Source organism: Chamaea fasciata, unplaced genomic scaffold, assembly GCF_029207755.1.
Source record: "Chamaea fasciata isolate MVZ Bird 193981 ecotype frontalis unplaced genomic scaffold, bChaFas1.0.hap1 SCAF_4, whole genome shotgun sequence".
NCBI classification, from domain to species: Eukaryota; Metazoa; Chordata; class Aves; order Passeriformes; family Sylviidae; genus Chamaea; species Chamaea fasciata.
The window spans coordinates 3,211,981-3,216,443 of record NW_027094089.1 but is presented as its reverse complement, the minus strand read 5'-3'; the positions used below and the strand labels follow the sequence as shown (position 1 = coordinate 3,216,443).

Below are 4,463 nucleotides of genomic sequence, written 5' to 3'. Positions count from 1 at the left end.
TATTTCGGAGACAGCCCAAATACCTCTTCACACGTGGAAAGCTTCTAAAGGGGGAAGCCTACTCTGCGTCGAGCTGGGGGGTTTTATTGGCCCGGGGAACTGCGTGTTGTAATTCTGTTCGTCCCGAGGGGTGCAGGAACCGCGGCGAGCGGGCCTGGTGCCGGCCGAGGGAGCGGAACCAGCCGCGTCCTGTCGCGGAAATCCTCTGGGTAAAACCGAGGAGGTGGGACCCGCCTGTTGCTCCCGTGCGGAGCCAGCCGGCAAGAAGGAGCCCCGCGGGCTTTCTAGAGGCTCAGGAAGGCTTGTATCGACCTCCCGCCCTGTTCATGGACACTGATGCGCGTCTGCCCTGCCTCCTGTGAAATCCTAATTCCACGTCCTGATTTTGAGGCGGGTGGGTTATTTGGCGGGGCAGGGGTTTTTTCTGTTGTTTTTCTTGGTTGTTTTTTTTTTTTTTTGTTTGGTTTGGTCTTTTTGTATCGTTGTTTTGCGTTGTGCAGACCTTTCGTTTGTTTTGTTGTCGTTTCTTTGGTTTTTTTTTTTTTTTTTTCAGCCTTGTTGCCCAGGGAGTGGAGCGTCCCAGCAGAATGGTCACCATGCGGGTGCTTCCCACTCGACATTTCGGTGTTGTCGGACTGTTTCGAGAGCCCATGCATCTGGGGATCTGGTAAAATTTTGGGGTTTTGATGTTATTTGTGGGGCGGTTACCCCGAATTGGGGGGTTTTCGGGTAGTTTGGGGGGAGTTGTTGGCTCTTTGGCCATTCCACGTGCGCAAGGCTCCCGTCCTCTCGTCTCGGCACGGGCGGAGAAGGATTTCCCAGTTTCGGCACTCTGCCTCTCCTCTAAAATGCATCGGTGCTCCCCACCAGGTTCGGAATTACCCTTCTCAAGGCTGAGTGGCTCCGCGCCCCTCTCGTCTCGCTCTCCGCGTGTGGGTGGCTGCGCCCTCGCGTCGGAGTGAGGGATGCTCGGGGCATCGTGTCTGGGGAGCTCCCCGACCCAGCACCCGCTCTGCAACGGCCCCCAGGAGCCTTGGTCACACTGCCTGTCCCCCTCCGTGCAGGTTTTCTTTGAGCGTGGACCTTCGCCGTCCGCACAGTTCCATCCCCGCTGCCGCTGCGGCTGCATCAGGGCGGGCGAGAAGGCGGCTGGACTTTCCTTATCGCTGGAAAGCCAACCTGGCGTCTGCACAGAACTATGCTATGCCCCTGGTCTCCGAAAAGACCGACTGGATGTAACGGGTCTGCCAGTCAGAGGCCATTAAATTATCGCGATTATTCATGCAGGCTCGTTTTCCTGATTTGGCGTTGCTGAGCGAAGTGAAAGCGGTAGTCCCTTGCTCAAAAAAAGCGCAGATGACCGGGAGCAGAGCTGCCGCACCAGGAATGCCCGGGTTTCTGACCAGGGGTGTATTTCAAGCGCAGAATACACACGTTTCTCTGAAACTCATTGTTAAACTTCCCCGGGAAGGAGTCTTACTTGGCCTGCGATCAGAATAGACAGCGGCTGCTTCTAACAGAATAGGTCTTACTGGATCCTTCGAAGGAAGAAAATAGGCTGTAGATCGTTAGAGCAATAAGAAGGATTTTAGTGGCTTGAAATGACGATGTCATCTCCCCACGTGCTCCGTGCCCGGCTGGAGGAGCCAGAACAGGCCTGCCCAGGACAAGGAGCAGTGGTTGAGGAGAGCTCTCTGCTTCCCCTCGAGAAGGACAGGGCTTCAGAGCATTAAAAGACCTAAACAGACAAGAGTTTCTCACGTTAATCGACAGTGAGATTTCAGGGGTAATTCAGGGGCACTATCTCCCCTCTCTCCCCCATCCTCCCCACCCCCCCTTCCCGAGAGTCCTCAAGAAAAAAACATTTTGTAAAAGATTACAGCGGAGAAAGCAGAGAGCATTTTTTTTTCCCCCACCCCCCGGAAAATTTTTAAAACATCTGTGTGTGTGTGCATATGTTGACTCCGCCAGCATTATAACTGGAAGGGATATCCTGTTCTGAAACAGGTGGCACTTTCCCCCTGTACATCTCGGCCCAAGGATGCTCGATGTCAGCGTCAGTGTGTTTTACTGACGTATTGGGTTGGTTTCAGGAGCAGCGTCAAGCCATGCAGCTGCCGCCCGTGTGACCATAAAGTGACCATAAGTGCCCTCTGTCACTACAGGTGGCAGTGGGGGCAAGGAGTTCCAGCACAAAAGGTACCTCACAGTTTAGGTCTCGACCGATTATTTCAGCTTTAATAAAAAAACGTAATGAGAAAAGTGCGTGCAAGGCAGTAAAACAACAGACAGCAAAAATTGCTCACGTACCAACCAACTAAACAGCCAGAATATTTAAGTTAAAAAAGAAAAAAGCCAGCTTTGCAGGGGAAAGTAAACTACTGAAGATGTCAGGAAAGGCCGGGAGACCTAATAGGAGGCTTTTTTTGATGCAGACCCTCGTCTCTTGGAGGGAGCTGGATCTGCTGGGAGGAGCCCGACCCCGACCCCGACTCGAGGGTGACCACTGCCAGTGCTCCCTGCGAGGGAAGAAGAAACAAGCGAAATAGTGCACACATGCGTATTATATTACTGGAAGAACGGCTGGGAGTCGGGTGTGCCGGGCACCAGGAGAGCAGGCAGAAGCTTCTCCAGGCGTTTATATCGCCGCTGCTTCTGTCTCTGTCCCGCTACTTGTGATCTTATCTCCGTCGATGCATTAAGCAGCAGAAACGAGCGCTCAAGGCCTGGGGTCACAAAAACGCCTTGTCTTGGGGGTCTGGACGGAGATTCTCCTTGGTTGGAGATTGTCCAAACTGATGGTTCCTTCTCGGGTCTGGGCACCAGAACTCCTCCGGGGTGGTGCAATTCCGTTCCGGATTACTGGGACTGGCCAGACTAAACCCAGTTCGTGGCTTCTTCTGAACCTCGACGTGCAGCGCCCTCTTGGCCGCTTTAAACACGGCGAGGACAGCGACACCACTGTCACATACGAATGTCCTTATTTCCAGGATACGACGACGGTATATATCTGCTTTCGGGATACTTTTCCTGTCGATCAGTGCCCGCCTTCCTTTGGCTCCGAAGAACACGTGGCAAAGCACGCTGGAAAATGGAACGAGATCTATTTGCGACTGTTCATTTCATCCACTTGAAAAACTTCTCCCGAATGACTGAAATCCGGCGTCGAGGCAGAATAATCTCAACCACATTTGGTTTTATAGCAGATTAATGCTGCAGTCTATATAGTTTAACGGAAAAGTCGAAAGCCAAACCAAAACCCTTGTCAAAATAAATACTCATCAGCAAATATTTTGATTATTTAAAAATGCTTTAATAAGTGCCTAGAGTTTCAAAGGAAAAAAAATGATGAGAGAGAAGTGGCGTGTCAGCCCGAGCGCCACATGTCTCGCAGCTCATCCCCGAGCGCAGGACGAGACGTTGATTAGTCTGCCTTGTGGGGGGTTGTAGCTATGAGCCCACGGAGTTTTATTCGCTATTATCTCATTCAGCTGCTCGTACTAGTCTCAAAACCTCCAGCTGGGTGTGAGGATCTGCATCGGGAAAGGTGCAGGTTACAACACAGGTCCCAAAACCATCTCTATCTACTCAAAGCAGCGAAAATTCACCTGTGAGAGGGGCTGCGGGCGCTCAGGGTGCCCCGGGAGTGTTGAGGAGACTCAGCCGGTGCCCCCTTTTTCACGGGGAGAAGCAGCAGCGCTGCGGCCCTTCCCGCTCTTCCCCAGGGAAGGTGAGCAGGCTGCGTCACCTGCGCTTCGCCTTCAAGGGCTGCGATAAATTTCCCAGGGATTTCTCAGCTTTCTGATCCGCGGGGCTGGAAGCCTGAAATGTCCAAAGCTGGCACGTTGCACGAACTGAAACCTTTATAAACTTGTTTCCCTCGAAGTCTTTATTAACTACCCCTAAGGACTATGGTTGCTGCTGCTTTTGCTCTTGCACGGCGGTGGTCTGGCACCTCCACGAAGCACACATGCTAAACAGATTAACATGCTTCGGCTGACCCACACTTCACAAACCGGGGATAGAATTTCTCCAGCTCCATGTGGAAATTAACCTACACGTAGCAATGGTCAGCTGCAAAGAGGGAGTTCCCAAGCAATCTAAACAACCTACAGTTCTTTGTTACTTTTGGCCTTTTCCCCCCTTTCCATGATTAAATATTTATTAGAATAGGAAAGGATTTTTTTTTACAAAGAAAAAATAATAGGAAGAAAACCCCAACCCAACAACCTTCTTCCTCCCCCTTGGCCCCTCTTCCCCTTTCTCTGGGTTTATGCACATACTTGCAAGAGCTTTTTGTGCCGGTGCTTTTTTATTTGTTGTTTTTAAAATGCAGGGCTTTTTTTTTTTTTTTTTTTTTTTTTTTTTTTTTTTTTTTTTTTTTAAAGCCAGCTAAAATCCGAGTTGCATGGCTTATTAAATGCTCTTGAAAGGCAGATTGAATGCACAGGTTTGAGAGTCTT

At 50.9% G+C, this 4,463-nt stretch overlaps 1 long non-coding RNA gene across 1 annotated transcript; it reads left to right on the top strand.

Annotated features, from left to right (window-relative positions):
• The first annotated feature begins 254 nt into the window (after window positions 1-254).
• On the top strand, window positions 255-1,256 carry LOC136288756 (uncharacterized). Its single transcript, XR_010720571.1, has 3 exons — window positions 255-394; window positions 554-667; window positions 1,065-1,256. It is a non-coding gene; the product is annotated as an uncharacterized lncRNA (long non-coding RNA).
• The last annotated feature ends 3,207 nt before the right edge of the window (window positions 1,257-4,463 follow it).